The sequence below is a fragment of the Euprymna scolopes genome, chromosome 11 (assembly GCF_053919585.1).
Source record: "Euprymna scolopes isolate OS-2025 chromosome 11, ASM5391958v1, whole genome shotgun sequence".
NCBI lineage: Eukaryota > Metazoa > Mollusca > Cephalopoda > Sepiida > Sepiolidae > Euprymna > Euprymna scolopes.
In genome coordinates, this window is record NC_136492.1 from 56,021,433 (window position 1) to 56,041,291 (window position 19,859).

Here is a 19,859-nt window from a genome sequence, read left to right on the forward strand (position 1 = left end):
AAGTGCATTTAAAAGATGAACAGATGTTGTTAGAGTTGGGATTGGGGTTGAGATAAAATAAAATTAGAGGGTTAGGATAGGAGGAATATAATTTAACTACTAATTTGAGACACCATCAGAATTTGTCACACACATGCGCACACATGTACAAAGTAATCCAAGTTTTTAGTGAACAGACAATTGAAGAAAGATGACTAAACCATGTGATTAGAAATTAACTTTGGTGAAAAAATGCGAAAAGGATTAAAAATATGAGTCAGATTAAAAGAAAAAAAAAGTAGAATAAAAACAAAACAAAATGGATGCACACTCAAAGAAGAATGAAAATCAAACAGATTTTAAAAAAATATTTTAAAATGTAGATTACACAATTGTTCAAAAATAAAAATATTTTTTTTATTAGAAAAAAAATCTGGAAGTAAAAAATTAGTTTCTAATTTTAGAAAAGTTTTGTTATATTTAAATTTTTTTATGACAATCAAGGCCGAAAAACCACACAAGGATAAGGGTTAATAAGTTTTCCAGTTGGATCAGGAACAACATCCTGAAAGAACTTTAAGACAATGGGTGTAATGGGCAGGATTTGATTATTTGAGAGGATGGCTTGACAAAAATTTGTTAACATTGGACTTGAAAACGACTATGCAGCTCTGTGGTATTATGTTCCGCAGATGAAAAGTTCTTGGAAAGAAACTTTGTTCACGGAAGTTTTGTTTTGTTTTGTTTTAAGTAAACAAAGGGAGAAAGAGATCTTCTTTATAGATGAGTTTTTTTCTTTGCTATGAATTTTTTTTTTTTTTTTTTTTTGTCATGCAACAAAATCAAAAATTAACTATTTGATCTTTATATTATCTCAAACTTTCATTCACCTTAAACTGTCATGAGTATATGTATATGGTAGATATTTATATGCTTATTTGTAGGAAGGCCCAGTGCTGGCTGAGACTGAATGAGGAACCTTATGTTCTTTTATGCAAAAACCAATAACACTATAATTCATTTTTACTCTCATTTTTATTACATTTTATAATATTTAATTTCAGGGTGCAGTCTGAAGGATCTATTCATGAATTTAGTGAGACAGAGTTTAAGTAGTAAGCACTCAGACTGTCCACACAACAAAATTTGTCAAGAAGCTCAGAAAAAAAAAATGTGCAGCTAAATACAACCAAAGCTATGTGGGTTTTGGTTAGAGAGGTGGGTGTCAGAGAGGCTACTAAAGACCCAAGAGAACGGTCTTATGAAAGCTAACTAACTTCTCAATAGGGTTAAATACCAAGCCAACTCATGGATATACTGGTTCTTCTAAAGATGTGTAGAGAACAGGAGATGGTTCATCTATAGTCCGTACAAAATCCTACACATCACGAAAGCCAAGTTCTCTTAAATTGTGTTGGTCTTTGGGTGTTTTCCCAATGAAGGCTACAGTATGTTGTCCCTCATCTTTGAAATGAGACTCAGACTCAATTTGGATGGAAGGTCATATATGTATGGCAGTAGGACTCAGCTCTGTGTTACACCTCAGAGACAGGAAAACTCAAAAGTAACAGAACTTCCACAACTCCACCAGTTCCACCATTTGTCTGCTAGCAACTCCAAGAACTATTATTTCTGAGGATGTGATTGAGAAACACACCAATTGTACCGTTTGCAATATGAAGGGGTGAGCTGATTGCAAGAATCAAACTGGTGTTTGGGCATCTCTTTCAGAACACATGCTGAACTTATATCAATCCAATTGGCCAAGATAGTTTTTTTTTTCTTTACTTGCGAAAAGTGTCAAATTTGTTTCAAATACTTTATAATTGCATAACAATCGCAATTAAAAATCGTCTTTACACGAATCATTAATTCTGAACAGAAACACCAAAACAACTTGTGATTCATTTCCCTATTGTCAAATCCACTGAAAACAAAGGTATTTTTATTAATAAGTACGATCTAGATGATACACTAGATGATATTACAAAATTGTATATTAAAAAAACAAAAAAAACAAATTATAGGTTTACCAATAACAGCAAAGTTGAACTACATAGTTAATATGATAGCTAATAAATTTATTTATTTAAAAAAAAAAAATAGATAAAAATGTTATTAATTCAGACGACTGTTCTTATCGTTGATATTTTTCTCACAACGGTCAAAACCTTTTTTGAATGTGTATTATCAAACTCTGGAATCTGTATGGAACCCTTTATTAATCTATGAGGAGAGGGGAGCTTGCTCTCAATCCATCAACCATGACCAGGTACAAGTTTAAAGTATTTTGTAATTGTACTTAGTATAGTTTGTACAATCCTCAGTTTGATATAAAAAATTCCATAGTTTTACAAGATACAAAGGTTATGTCAAAGGGATTCACCATGACAAAATACATTGTCTTCTTGGCAGTACTTCGCAAACGAAGATTCTATGAAGGGGGTTTTCCACATCGACTGCAGGCACGCTTGTGGCTGATGAGCCTGATGCGGACAAGCAGGTTTGGCTACAGCAGATGCAGTCAAAAGTCACATCAGGTGTGGCTGCTGAGGCTTCCCGAATCTTTCTCCTACAGCGCTTCTCCCTCAGATTCTGTGTGGGAGACCTCAAAGGAGGCGACAGCCTAGCGGACAGTACGTTGCCAGGTAACACGGTCAGCAGCGAGAGTAGACCACTGGAGGTGGTCAATGTGGCAGTCACCGAGGGACTTCTTCAGAGAGTCTTTATATCTTTTCTTCGGTGCCCCTCTGTCATGACAGCCTTAGAGAGTTCACCATATAGGACTATCTTGGGCAGGCGATGATCCTCCATTCTGGAGACGTGCACGACACAGCGTAGCTGTGACTTCAGCAGCATGGCCTCGATGCTGGTGATTTCCGCCCGCTCGATGACCTCAACATTGGTGACAGTCACTCCAGTGTACGTTCAGAATGGTATGGAGACAGTGCTGATGAAAACGCCCGAACAGTCGTAATTGGTGGCAGTAAATTGTCTAGGACTCAGAGCCGTACAGGAGGGTGGAAAGTACTATGGCTCTGTACACACAGATTTTGTGCAATTTTTTAAGTGTCTGTTTTTCCAAATTGTTGTAAAATCTGCCAAAAGCGCTGTTTGCTTTGGCCAGTCTGTTGTCTATTTCTCTGCTGATGTGTATATATATATATATATATATATATATATATATATATATACTTCAGAATAAAATTATCTAACAATCAGCTGGTATGGAAACCTGTGATTATAAGATTTACAAGATAGTACTGGCAGTAATATTCTATAAGTATTATCCGACCTAAATAAGAATTGCTTGATATACAAGATAGAGCAAATAAATCAGTTTCTCTCATTTCTGCTAAAGCGGCTTTAATTTTAAAAATCTTTAATTTTATTAACAATTTGAAAGTTATTTTAGAGTGGAATTTTAAGCTAATGTTCTCTGAGTATAAAAATATTAAATATATCAATTTAAATGTTTATTAATAAACACATCCACTAGACCTACATATAAAAAACTTTTTTACCGGACCCATTATATAAACAAAGGAAAATTGCTCCAAGAAAATGCCTAATTCGGATCATTACATTGTGATGTGGATTACTCAAAATACAGTTTGGATCATTTTACCACACTGCTATCAAAGAAATTCACTTCGGATTTTACCATGCAATTTTCATGTTAACTTTTATATCCTTTTCTTTAACTTCCCTTACTCTATGACTTTTAATTACTCAATCAACTTTTAATTGTGATTTTACATGTCTTACTGACTTTAGCAAATAAGGTGTAAACCATTATAACTATTTGCTAATATTTTCTCCTCTGAAGAGATGGTAGACATCGAAATCCTATAGGATAAGTTAAAATATTTCTAATGTATTCTTTGTCTTACATAGAATAATAAAAATCCTTTAATCCGAAACTCCAACATTTCACGTCATTAATTTAAAAATTCATTGAATGACTAAAAATTATATATATATATATATATATATATATATATATATATATATATATATATATATCAGGGCGTCTGGCATTACCCGTTGTAAAATATGTTCAAATATGATACTTTAATTTTGTATTTATTATTATACTAGCTTGGATATCCAGCATTGCCCGGGTTTTGGAGGTGTGTGTTGAACAAAATAAAAAAATAAAAATAAAAAAGTGGTAGTAGGCAAGCAGGCTCGAACCCATGCCGCAAAGGCGGAAAAGAAAGTGAAAAAAAAAAAAAATCTGACGTGTTAGCCGATGTCTTCATGACACGCCCAGAAGTCAAAAAGCGTTGAAATTAACCAAAGTCAATCTAAAAGTGACGATGACTTACTAAAATGTCGGCGAAAAGATCAACCCCTCCTACAAAACGGCAGAGTTTAGGGTGAAGAAATTACTGTTTCTGGACAATTTTTCGATATTTGTTGTCTGAGACATCAAGCTTCAAAAGGATACCGATCTTGTCAGGATCTGTTGCCTCTGTCGAAAGTTTTTATGAGACATACATACATTTTTTAAATCACTACTATATCGTTGGTACAATATAATAATCAATAGAAAATTGGCTCTATAATAATACAAAATCTTCATGAATTAAAATATCATAATTAAGCATATATCATGATTGGGCAATACCGGGCATAGGGTACAATATAATAATCAATACAGAATTGTAATAATGAATACGAAATCTGCATAAATTAAAATATATTTAAGCACATTTTTCGCCTGGGCAATGGCAGGCAGTCTGCTAGTAGAAAAATATAACATCTCTCGCCTGTTTAATTTATCACTGTCATTTCATTCCTTGCACTATTTCTCTTATCATTCACCCTTTCTCCTACCATCTAAAACATTCATGTAAAGATAAAGTGCGTTGACAAACAAGTAAGAACAACCAACAGAGTTATAATAGTATAGCGATTTGAATTTAGAGGGTTTTCCAATTGAAAATTTACAACTATAACAAGGATCTTATCTATTTTCCCATCCTATATGAAATGAATTGCAGTTTATACTTAATATATATATATATATGCGCACACACATAAACAAAACATCCTATTATTGACAGCTGTATTTGTAACCAAGATTATTTGAAGCCTGTTTTTCTCCTGTTTGTAGCCGATAAAGAAGTACATTTGTTTTTCAGGAAAAGTCTCATAAGTGGACTGAAAATTTCAAGTGGGGGCAGGGGATAACGAGGACATAATGTTGACGTAAAAATGCGGTTGTGCAAAAGATTCAGGACAAAACTTCATTTGTTTATATGTTTTTTGATACATTCAATGAAAAAAGGTTTAACATCTTAAATAAAATAAATCACATTGTATTGCATATATTTCTCACAGAATTATTAAGGATATTTTCATGTATAAAAATAAAAATCTTTTAAAAAATTATAGAATTAAAGGAAAAAAATTAATTTTCGAAATTTTAATTTCAGTAAATTATCATGGGGAAAAATGTACACAAATACTTAGATATATAAAAAAAAAAACACACATACACACATACACACACAAACAAAAAAGACAAGTACACACACATAAAAGGGGACATTGCTATTATTTCTATTGAAAGTGTTCAACTGAGCTCTATTCTGATTCCTACTTGTAAATTTTTACGGCATGAACTCATCTTTTCTTCCTCCGGGTCATTTTCATGAACAAAGTTTTTTTCCAAATGTGGTCGTTGCTTTTTCCTTGAGCGTTACAACACAGTCATCTTCAAATCTTGTGCCACACTTGTGATAAACCATTTTATGAGTTATCAAATTTTATTATTTCCATTATCTCCAATCCTCTTATAATATTGATCATCATTCAACTGTCAATCTTTCAATATAATCAAATCTTATCCTAGAGTATTTCTTGAGCTGTGATAAATACTGACCCATTAGTAAAAAATTAAAAAAAATAAATACAAAATATATTGACATAGAGATGTATTTGTATAATGGAGATGAATTTAAAAAAGAATTACACATAAAAACTCCAAATCGAATAAGAAAATGTTTTATCCAATGATACTTTCTCTCCAGAAAGTAAGAGGCATGGTCAGGTTAGATTCGAAAAGCAAGCGCACTGGGGGAAATACACTCTGACCTACAAAAAATACTTTACAGCCCTGTTAGTATTCCCTCAGTAACCACCAGTGTTGGGGCGATTATTTGAAATTGGAAACATTTGTGCCTATTTTTCTAATGCTGAAAATGATAAAATGACAAATATTTACTGGTGCTACCAGATCAGGCTGTCTGAAGATATTGGCTTCCTGAGACGAAATGCATCTAACATTGATGCTTTTTGTTTTTCTCCTTTTTGCAAAACTTAATTATGTTTTGCAAAACCATAAACAACAATCCCACTTTTCCTTCTTCCCACTTTCTTTTTATCTCCCCCACTTCCTAACTGGTTTCCCAACTTAAAATATACCAAACATCATTACTGTAACCCTTTTCCCTCTCCCATTGCAAAACTCATTCATGTTCTGAAGGGCAGGGAACAAAACGATAGAATCCATTATAAAACAACTAAACCAAACACTACAAATTAGCGATTGAAGATACAAAGAACTTGAATAAAAACCTTCTACAAAATAACTGAATGTTACATGAATACTATTTTCAAAATAACTGGATTCGGCATTAAATAATCCGAAAAAGGTAAAACAAAACAAACGAAACAAATATTTATTGATTTGATTAAACTATCAGTAAAACTAAAATCCATATACCCACCCCTGTCAATAGAGTATTTTACATTTGCAAAAACCTATAGATATTACATGGGCTTTTACAGTAATCAAAAAAAAAAAAAAAAAGAACAAACACTATATAGCTGAATATTTTTTTATAAGAATCAAAATTGGTAATTTAGAACAGAATCTGTAATTGTATCGGAATTGGGAAAAATATTGGACTCCTGAAAATGTTTTTGAATCATCTATCACTAATAGCCACTCGTTAGACTGATTGTCAAGGACATATCCTCGACTAGTGTGAGCAATATCTAAGAATATATATATATATATATATATATATATATATATATATATATATATATATATACATACACATACACATTTCCTGTTATAATAGAATTATCTGCAAACTTCATATGTTCGGATTCATGCTGTCAAATACAGCCGTGATGAGTTCAAAATAGAAGCAGTCATTTTTCTAACCACAAAGTATTTTGTCTAATCAGTTCTAATTATGTTATATGCATACATATGTAGTATATACCGACAGTGTTCAACTTATATTGGTGTTCTAATCATCCTAAGTTGATTTTCAATGTAATTCAAATCTATTTTACACCAATTGAAAGCTAATAAAACTCTGCATATTGTTTGTGATAAGACATTTGAAAATCTGTACACTAATGCATGATAATTAAAGTTTTCCATGTTTTTATCAAAGCGATTAAGGACAGACGCCATGTTGGATTTTACAAAACTGATTATAAAACTGTTCAAAAATTCAATCTTCATTCAAAAACTGTGGAACAAATCTGAGCAGCCAATCAGATTGAAGGAAGCAAAAAACAAAACAAAACATACTGAAGGAGTATTAGATGACTATTAATAAAACAAAATGATAAAATAAAACAATCATGGATCTGTGTAATAATTGAACCCTATGAAATATTTTTTAACAGTGTAAACTGGGAGAGGTAGAGGACACAATAATGACCAAGTAAATATCCTGCTACTACCTGTAAATGTGACTTGTTTACAGAAATTTACAATATTAAATAAAATTGACTGATAACATCCACAAAACCTACAGCGGGTATCTTAGTGTGACCAGATCAAATTTATATGTGGCATCTGTGTTTGTATTTCTTTGTTTTTTTTATAGAGGGGAAAAAATTATCTATTTTATTAATATACAGATAAATATTTTTCACTTAGCTACTAAATGCAGGATACGCAAGTAATGGGTTGTAACGACTCTTTACAAAGTAACTGTTTTCTTGCAGTCTTGGAATTTCTTTTATTACCGTTTGAAAAATCCTGTATATAGTTTTAATTTAAGTTTTGAATGTATTGGACAATAAAATTAAATATCTTCCTAAAAAAAAATTGGCTATTGTATTATATACATTAGATAATGATATGTAATTTCAGGCCAAACCGCTCATTCAATCTGTATGTTTAGCGATGAATGTTATTTCAAACTTTAAGATATCGTCAGCATCATCATATTCAATTTAAGACCTGTTTTACAAGCTGGTATATGTTGGATGGCTTCTAGAAATTAACATCCAAACTATCTTTGGCCAGCTCTTTACTTATTCCTCTTCCTTTCAAACCCGTCCTTATCTCTTCCCATGTTTTCTGTGCCCTTCTCCTGTTGAGTTACCTTGTTATTTGAGCTGTTCTATATTTAGTAACCCAAGTACTCTTATCCATTCTTCTTTCAATGTGACCAAACCAACAAAGTCTCCTGTCCTACACACATCTCCCTATACTGTCCAGATTTAATCTTCTTCTCACGTCATCAGATCTGATCCTGTCTTTAAGATTCACATCAGACCTCCATTATATCATTTACATAGCATTTGTATCCATGCAACACATATCCTCAACCCTCAATGGCCAGCTGTTACTTCTACACATCACAAATACCATTCTTTTAATTCGTTTTGAAGTCCATCATAACTTGAGTAAATGTCTTAACATTCTAAATTTGTATTTAATCTAACGCCAACTGGAATTAAAATTCTTAACTAATTATAATCTTGTTTTCGCTTATCAAGGCCTAAAAGCCACTTAGGGATAAGGGTTACTGACTTTGTAAGGTGGATGGATGGTGAAACAACAACTTGATAATTGAAGGCCATGTTTGAAGCTGGTTAGAATTTGATTGTTTAAGATAACAGCTTGACAAAAATTTGTTAACATTGGACTTGGAAACAATCATCTTATAATCTACTAAAAAGCAATTCCGTGGTATTGTATTCCACAGGAGGAAATTCTTGGAATACAATCTTGCACATGGAAGTTCCATTCAGTTTTAGGCATACAAAGTTTGGTTTGGTTGTTTTACACCGTATCACCTCTTTTCAGATTATTTAATGCTGAATCTAGTTATTTTGGAAAAAGATCTTGGGGAGGCTTATTGTCACCCAAATTTAATAGAAGACCAATGGTCGTTGTCAGCAAGAAATAAATGGTAAGCGGCTATTGTGATAATGCAAATCATTTGCAAATGTTAAGAGGCGGAGAGTACCGAAAATTTGGAGAGACTGTTTTCAACAAGATACACCTGAAGGTCAAAGGTAATGATTTGTTTTCACTCAGACTCCAGAGTAGAACACGGATTCTCATCAGCGAATAATCTGTGATGGTGGACTGTGTGAGAACTCCAAGTGAATATAAATTATAATATAGACGTAATAAAAATTATAAATTATAATATAGACGTAATAAAAATTATAAATTATAATATAGACGTAATAAAAATTATAAATTATAATATAGACGTAATAAAAATTATAAATTATAATATAGACGTAATAAAAAATATAAATTATAATATAGACGTAATAAAAATTATAAATTATAATATAGACGTAATAAAAATTATAAATTATAATATAGACGTAATAAAAATTATAAATTATAATACAGACGTAATAAAAATTATAAATTATAATATAGACGTAATAAAAAATATAAATTATAATATAGACGTAATAAAAATTATATCTAGTTATGCATGGAGACTATCTTATGAGAATGTCCCAATTTTGCAAATTAATGTAGAATAAATAGAAGGCGGTTGTGATCCAACAGATGACAGGTACAGTTAGTTTACATAGAAACTTAATTGTTGGCAGCAAACTCATCCACTCGTGACTGCAATTAACATATGCCCTCTTCCACAAAATCATAAACACATGATGATTAGCACAGCTGCTTAATCATTAGAGAGACGACAATCAAGGCAAGATATTCCACAGCAGACATTGCCATTAGTCTTTTTAATAGCCACAATTTTTTTTTTTTAGAATGAAGGTTTCGTTTGCTTTTATGGCGAATCAACTCTTTCATGCTTAAGCAATATACCTGTTGTGAACAACTCATTGTATACGATTGATTAGACACAAGTTGTTATTTTTTAACAATGGCTGGGGGGGGGGGTGCTGATTCCCCAACAGTACTAATACATAAATAACCACCACAAGAGATCTGATTGAATTTGAACTGATGACAGCTTGGAATCAAGTGTCATTTTAAATTAGTAATAGAACTGCAATGAGTTCCAGGCAAAGTTTAAAGAATACATTAGGAGAGATTAGATCCTTAATTGACCGGCAGAGTAATTTAATCCAGCATTCAATAAAAGGTTCGATTAAACATTCCAAGGTTACAAAGTAGGACAGATGCCCTGAATAAGATCTAATATAATAGCATCCAGATGTTGAATTAAATAGACTTGTAGTGAGCAGAGCAGAGATCTTTGTCAAGAGTAAACTAGTCTGATTTCAGTTAATTCCAAAGTTAAATATTGGGTTATTAGGAATATGCTGCTATGATTATTTAGTTTGCAATACATGGTTTGACCTCCCGAACCAGATAACCCTAGGTGTGAACAGCAAATAATTGATTTGATCTGTTCAAATTGATTAGACATCTTTTATAGAAATATAATCAGCTGCAAATTGATCAGGTGATATAAAGTGTGAGTAAATCCTGATGAAGACATTCGTTAGACGAAACTTTTAGGCAAAGGGGAAATGGATCTATAGATCAAGTATGTAGTTTGAAGGCAGAACGACATCATCTTCATTTCTTCCAGTAACCTACACAGACAGCTCCACAACACGAGGAAGCAGAAAAATCAACCCTTGAAAAATCAAATGAAAACTTGTGTAGACATAATTAAGATATTGCTGAGCTTGTAACAATTAAAATAATTCAGGGTAAAACACATGCTTCATTGAAAACCAGGGTTGTAGAGTTTACACAAGTTGGATGTTTTGGAAGAAGTCAGAATGAGACTTAGGAATGCTAGGAGCGAGAGCCACATTTTTGAATCTCTGGAAAATCAATGTATAGTCTGAATATTGGAAAACTTTAAAATGAATCAGTATTGGAATTTTTGGAATCTTAAAAATCAGAGTCGGCCTTTATATATTCTGACCTTGTAACCTTGTTAGGAACACCCAGATGCAAAACATCTATCTACAATAATACCATCGTTAATAAACCTGAATCATGCAAAATCCGATCCCGCATTTTGCTAATTCCTACCCTCTGATGAGAAGGAAAGTATTTCTTCGAAACTCCGCGAATTAAGGACTATCCACTTATCTAGTGTTTCCTTTTCAGATTAAATATGTTTTGAACACATTTCAAAGTGTTTTTTTTAACATGTTTTATTAACTGTTTTGCTCGTATTATAAGCTCTATCTCCTATTTGGTTTTATCGAGCTTTTACATCTGGCTGAGATAACTTTATAAATATTAATTCTTTAATATTTATAATATATTTAATTTTACCATCTTGGATCATTTTGGTAAATTTAATTGTAATTTTTTTTATTTTATTATATATATATATATATATATATATAACTCAAACGATCTTGTAACAATGTATGTAACCCACTCTCCGGTTTACAACATCCGGTTGCGCATGCACGCATGACCTGTGCACTGAAATATTAACGTTATTATTTTGAAATTATTATTTAACATGGGAAGAATGGGGTTTAAAATAATTTAAACGTAATACAGAAATGAATGATGTAAAAAAAAAAAAAAAAAAAAAAAAAAGCAGATATATCAAAATTTGAATTTAACTAAGTATTATGGTATCTGTTCAGTGCACATTCACCTGTAAGTATGATCAACCACTTATAATTCAGTAACTGTAAATAAAAAAAAAATTAAAAAAATAATCAATTATAATAAACAGAACGACTCATAGAAATCTATCTATATTCTTTTTTCATTTTAATATACTTTCATAGAAATGTTTCTATTATGTAAAAAAAAAACTATTTTCTTTACGTCACAAGTGTCACGCTCATACATGAATCCCATAGCTAATATAACATACTAACCCAACGGGTCACGGGTAGTCTAGTGTGTGTGTGTATATATATATATATATATATATATATATATATATATATATACATATACACACATACATACACACACACACAAGCAGGCTGCCCAGCGGTGCCTGATCGTAAGATACGCTTAAATATATTTAAATTCATGCAGATTACATATTTATTATTATAGAGACAATTCTCTTTCAATTATTATATTGAACCTAATATATCGTTGTAAGATCCAAATTAAAATTTATATGACTTGGGTGCCATCAGTTGGAATCAAAACCAAAACATACAACTCTCCACCCTCATTCCTTAACCTCTGAACATATATATATACACACACACATACATACACACATAAAATCACCTGTCATCCCTTTTTAAAAGATGGACTTGCCCGATCGTGGAAGATTATAGCTAACAAGCAAAGAAGGACACTCATTCTACCCACAAAGTTTATATATATATATATATATATATATATATATATATATATATATATATATATATATATATATATGTGTGTGTGTGTGTGTGTGTGTGTATTAAACAGCATACTTTCATAAAATAACAGTTTCTGCCTGATGAGACTTTTTTCCTTCAATTTTTTAATAGCCCACTTAGTATTTTGGTCAAACTGAGCTATATATAAGTTCTGTGAATTTCTTGTTCAACTTTTTTTTTTTTTTTGTATACATTCAAATCATCATCAACCAACGTTAGTCTTGCTGTACTTACTGTCAAGTTTTTTTTAATGGTTAATAAGTTACGACTTCAAAATGAGCATCGTTAGTGATGAGATGTTGCATGTGAACATGATTATGTGTGAAGTGCATGAAATTGAAAACGATTGTTTAATGGCTAAGAAATTCTTAATGTTAATTACTATGCTAGACATTTTAAAATGTTGTGACTAGTTTCATAATATTAATTGTGGAATTAATTGTGGAATGTCTAGTTTTTATGTAAAGGACTTCAAGAACTTTTCAACATTTTATGTTGCTATAGTGGTGTATTATTTTTGTATTATTAACTAAAATATATGTACATTAAGAAGGGAGCAGTCCCGATTTTGTTTTTTAGGTGGTAGCAAATTGAACTAGTATCATATCATATACAATATATATATATATATATATATATATATATATATATATATATATATATATATAAAGGAGATTAGAACAATAGTCTAAAGAGCAGAGTGTATTTTAATGTAATAGTGAAATTACTAGTTTAATTAAAATACAGGAAAGCAAAAGTGCTTGTTGTAATTTAGATATATAATAAGCTCGATAGGTAAATATCCTAGAGCTAATTTAATATTTAGTAATGTGATTGATAATTTAAAAATCAAATTATAATTAAATTAAAAATCCGTTTCATAAGAAGGAACAACAACAAAATCAATTATTTGTACGATCGTTTCGGAAAACAGTGTTTTTATTGTGGTAGACATCAAGTTACGGACAATAATTATTACATATAGTTTTTTTTAATAAACAAGGTTTCCTCATCAGCAAATTGTGAAGGGTTTTTATTAAATTTAAAAGACACCATAAATAAACCTAGCATTAAAAGTAAGGCAGATGTATCTGGAAAAAAATTAAAATAAAGGTCTGGATTTAAACTTGATAAGAAAATTAATATGGGTTAGAGATAGAAAAGAAATAGAGTAAAATATAAATTTGGTTTAAGTACAATATTATACAGACATACATACATACACAAATATATACATGCATATATATGAAAAAATAGACCCATATATACATATACATAGATATACAGATATATACATAAAAATATAGGTACAAATATTTACCTTTTAATTTTTCGCCTTTTGAAATCAGGAACTATGGTTAAAGTACTCATATAGATGCTTGCTATAGCTTTTCAGCTCATGGAATGATAAATTTTCAAAAAGGACGCCTGTGCAATAATTTATTTCCGTTAGCATACTTTTGATTTAAAGACGCCACAGTTTATAATGAAAATTAATAAGCTACAAAATACAACAGACTGTAACTGTAGAAGAAAAAATAAATGTCCCCTACAAGGCTCATGTAAAATTAAAAATGTAATCTATAGCTGCACAGTATCAAAAACCCCAAATCTACATGAATCTATTAACAGCCATAACTCAACTATCAGATTAAATAATGACACCAACTTAAACCAACCTACCGATCAATTACAAACCAACCCACCATATAATAATCCAGCACCAGACCTAACGGAAAATAATCACAATAAGCAAGAGGCAATATATTTTGGTTCCACATCTGGCCTAATAAAACATAGAATTTCAACGCACAAATATTCTTTTAAAAATAACTCTCTGTCAAACCAAACTACTCTATCCAACTATATTTGGCAACTCAAAAATAGTAATATTTCTTTCAACTTGAAATGGTGAGTAATTGAATCTTGCAAACCATATAAACCAGGAGATAAATTCTGTGCACTATGTACAAAAGAAACCCTAAAAATTTTTAAATATGAAGATATAAAAAATGCAACCACCCTATTAAATTCAAGACAGGAACTAATCTTCACATGCAGTCATAAACGTTGGTTTAAATTTAATAAATATAAACCACCTTAAATCATTAAAAATTACTTATTAGTAAAAATAGATTACAATATTTATTTTTTTTTGTAATAAATTAAGTTAGACTAATTATCCCCCTTGCACCCTTTAATTAAAGAAAATATGACTAATTATCCCCCTTGCATTATGTAATTATACAAATAACATTAACTTACAATTTCTTTCGAATTATAAACCGTGGCGTCTTTAAATCAAAAGTATGCTAACGGAAATAAATTATTGCACAGGCGTCCTTTTTCAAAATTTATCATTCCATAAGCTGAAAAGCTATAGCAAGCATCTATATGAGTACTTTAACCATAGTTTCTGATTTCAAAATGCGAAAAATTAAAAGGTAAATATTTGTACCTGTATATATCTGTATATCTATGTATATGTATATATGTGTATTTTTTCATATATATGCATGTCTGTATAATATTGTACTTAAACCAAATTTATATTTTACTCTATTTCTTTTCTATCTCTAACCCATATTAATTTTCTTATCAAGTTTAAATCCAGACCTTTATTTTAGTTTTTTTCCAGATACATCTGCCTTACTTTTAATGCTAGGTTTATTTATGGTGTCTTTTAAATTTAATAAAAACCCTTCACAATTTGCTGATGAGGAAACCTTGTTTATTAAAAAAACTATATGTAATAATTATTGTCCGTAACTTGATGTCTACCACAATAAAAACACTGTTTTCCGAAACGATCGTACAAATAATTGATTTTGTTGTTGTTCCTTCTTATGAAACGGATTTTTAATTTAATTATAATTTGATTTTTAAATTATCAATCACATTACTAAATATATATATATATATATATATATATATATATACACATACATACAGTTTGCTTTAATTGATGGTGTCATCCTTTTGTTATTTCATTTAGGATATTATAAACGATCTCGTTCCAATGTCTTCCACACCCTCTTTTATGAATGATGTCACAAAGCGATGGCCTGTCCATTTATCACGTCACAAAGCGATGGCCTCGTCCATTTATCACGTCACAAAGCGGTGGCCTCGTCCATTTATCACGTCACAAAGCGGTGGCCTCGTCCATTTATCACGTCACAAAGCGGTGGCCTCGTCCATTTATCATGTCACAAAGCGATGGCCTCGTCCATTTATCACGTCACAAAGCGATGGCCTCGTCCATTTATCACGTCACAAAGCGATGGCCTCGTCCATTTATCACGTCACAAAGCGATGGCCTCGTCCATTTATCACGTCACAAAGCGATGACCTCGTCCATTTATCACGTCAAAAAGCGATGGCCTTGTCCATTTATCACGTCACAAAGCGATGGCCTTGTCCATTTATCACGTCACAAAGCGATGACCTCGTCCATTTATCATGTCACAAAATGATAACTTCATTCATTTATGATTTCATAAAAGATCTCAATATTTCTCATCTGTTTTGATGATTTCAAACCCTTTGTGATGTTATACAATGTGGACAGAGACAAACAAACATAAAAAATAACAAGATTTATAGTTTTGTATATATTTTACTATTGTGTTATGACACAACAATAACATATGATTGTGTGGTTAGCTGGCATAAGTGGTTATGATAGCATGATGACCGATCCTGTGGGATCAACAAGTCCGGGTTCAGGACAGTGACACAGGCCCTCATCTTTACAACATTTGTCACTGGAACCGCGAATATCTTGTATTCATAATGGAAGTAGCCTTGGATCACCATGCCTTGTCAGTCAGACATGAAAGAGTCAGCCCAACCGATCCAAGGTGAATGCCACAAACATGACCAGTGTACTACAGGGTTGTGTTACTTGGAAGAAGTCAGAATATAACTTATAACAATGCTAGGAGATGAAGTTGAATTAATAAATCAGACTGATTATTACTGAATATTGGAAGATTTAAAAATAAGTTGGAGTCTAACTCCACAACCATGAGTCTTTCTGGATTTTTGTGAATCTAGTGTAAACACTAGGGCTATGACAACAGCATATTCTTTTCATGGTTTTGACTCTCGAGTATATATCCAACATAGTTAATCAACCGAAAACCACATCACTCTATATAAAAGCATAAGATATCAAGGGATACTCAATCGAGAATCAAAACAATGAAAAGAATATGCTGTTGTCCTGGCACTGGTAATCACTTATGTGCTAATACTTTTCAAAAATGTATAAATCGGTAATACATCTCCCGGTATGGGAAAATAGCAACTTGTATTCAATTAATCCTATAAAAGGTGTCGTTTACAACTGATAATGGTTCAGCATTAAGTAACCTAAAATAAATGTGCTGATATATCGTAAAACCAGACAAACCTAACCTTAACTACTTAAGAAACCACTTAAGAAATAAAGACACACAAGTTGTTTTTGATATCAGCACAAAACACTCATGAATAAATATGTTCTTAAACATTTTCAAATAATTGAGATCTTAAATATTTTGAATAAGTTTCTTGTTCGATATATTTTGACCTAGCAAGTTTTAAGTGGAGTTGAAACAACAAACAAAAAAAAACAAACAAGAAACAAATTATTTATTTTTAAAAAAGAGAACTCACCACAGACCACATGCATGTTAGGGCATAGAAAGAGACCTGCCCGAGCCAACTACGTCTTCAACATGGATGTGGTCAGCAACAGGAAGATGGACCCTAACATCAGAATGAACCTATTCACAAGTAATGTACTACTCACTCTGTTCTATGGGTCAAAGAGTTATCATGGATGACATCAAAAGCTGTCCATCATTCAGTGCATGATTAGGTACTGCATGGCTGATGTTTACTGAGCCAACGGAGTCCGTAATGAGTAGCTGCATGCAACAACCAGAGTGGGGAATTCAATCGATTTGATCGACAAGCCAAAGAAGAGATAGGTTGGCTACCTTGCCTGAAAGGGGTATGACAGATTGACCCAGACAGTAACTGAGTGGCAACCAATCAACATCAAGCATTAGCTTGGTAGAACTCTGCAACAAAATCTGGACCGAATTGGATGGATTTGAAAGCGATGATTGTGGGTATTTGTTGTGATTGGAAGCAAGCAGACATTTACCAGCTCTTTTTAATGAGATCCATAGTTTTAGGAGATCATAACTTAAAAGATAAAGAACCACATTGCTTAGAGGATTTTTATATTATGTACTTAACAGACCACAACAGTGGAAATTTTCTATTTTTTTTTTATCACAAATTTTGTTTGAGAGAGATTTAAGAGTAATAATTATGATGTACCGCTAGTGTTAGTAATAATTATGATGTGCCGCTAGTGTTAGTAATAATTATGATATGACACTAGTGTTAGTCATAATTATATGACATTAGTGTTAGTAATAACAGAATATTCTTTTCATTGTTTTGATTCTATATATCCAACACAGTTAATCAACCGAGAACCACATCACTCTATATAAAAGCATATTAGATATCAATGGATACACACTCGAGAGTCAAGACAATGAAAAGAATATGCTGTTGTCCTAATAACTACGATATGCCATTAGTGTTAGAAATAACTATGACATGTAATCTATATTGTATTACATCCTTATTCCAATTTAGAATAAAATCCATTAAATCATTCTGATTCTACAAAAATGTCCAACATTTGAAACTTAAGCTCTATCTTCACCATTGGGGGAGAAGGAGAGGGGGGTCTTTAGATCATAAGAAATTAAAATTTAGGGAATATTTATTAATTGGTATCTAATATCTATGTTTCAAATTTTATCTAAATCAGAAAAATTTGAAATTCGAAGAGGAAGGGAGCATTTATGACCCCTCATAACCATCAAAATATGAAAATCCCAACTGAAACTAATTACAAATATGTTTTTGTTCTGAGCATTTAGAAAAAAAGATAACTTTTTTCTCAGTATGACAATCTAATTTACACAAATTTTTCTTCACACAAAAATCTATGTAAACTACATGGCAAAGTTTCTTTATTTCTATATAATAATAATAATAATAATAATAATAATAATAATAATAATAATAATAATGCTACATAACAGTAGAAGTAATTAATTATGCAAGATGAATGTCTCAAAATATGTCAGTTCATAATTTTTGAAATTAAATTAGTAGAATAAATGGTGGTTGCAACCTGTTGAGTCAGAGGTACATCCAATATATATAGTCATCCCCATACAGTAGTTTTGGTGTATCACAATTCATGCGGCTAGACTAGCACCTTTCCCTAGCCGTGGAGCGAACCTACAACCATCGCACTGACAGTCGGCAGCTCTAACCACAGGACTATGAATTGGTGCTTGCAAATGATTCATCAAATGCCTATTAAATAAACATTTGTCCATTGCTTAACAGTGCTTAAGCTACTACTTTGTTTACAAACAGCTTCGTATGATTACTAAATAAGCAAAGGTGAAATACATTTATGATAATGCTCAACCCAAAGAGGAGGGGCTATATATATATATATATATATATATATATATATATATATAGTGTATTTAGGCAGCATGTTTTCATTCAGACAAGTATTGATTGTTCCTGCTTAATAAGATAAAAGCATCCAGATTTTAAATGGACAATAATCAAAACTACCTGAAGACAACTGTTGAAACTCAGTTGAAAGTACTTACAAAAAAACAACCAAAATAAAAAAAATCAGATGGACCAAGATGGTTATGAAACTTTCTTGGACAGAGTCAACTGAGAAATGAGAAAAAAAAAAGTGAAAAATTACAAAAAAGTCTATTAAGCAAGAACACTCCATGCAATACTTGTCTGCAATCATCAATGTAGGAAGTGATATTCAATTCAGGAGATTCAATTACACACACACACACATCTATATATATAAAAGGCAAAAATCGGTGTGTATGTATGTATGTATGTATGTATGTATGTATGTATGTTTGTTTGTAACGCTAAAACTTTTGAAAGACGGAACCAGAGTTGACAAATTTGGTATCATATTGCACCTTGATCACCCGGATGACAAATATCGAAATTTCACGTCAAACGGACCAGTAGAAAGGGGTCAACTGATCGTTTTTCTCCTAGGGGGGCCCCCCAAAAAACCTGTCATTTTAACGTTATTCAATACGTGTCACGTGACGTGACGTCAGCTCAAACTTTTGACAGACACAACCAAAGTTGACAAATTATGTATCATATTGAACCTTGATCACCCGCATGACAAATATCGAAATTCCACACCA

At 31.6% G+C, this 19,859-nt stretch overlaps 1 protein-coding gene across 4 annotated transcripts in view; it reads right to left on the reverse strand.

Annotated features, from left to right (window-relative positions):
* The window catches only part of LOC145287858 (serine/threonine-protein kinase PAK 3-like), a 268,674-nt gene that overhangs the window by 50,116 nt on the left and 198,699 nt on the right, over positions 1 to 19,859 (reverse strand). The gene's annotated exons all lie outside the window — the stretch shown is intronic.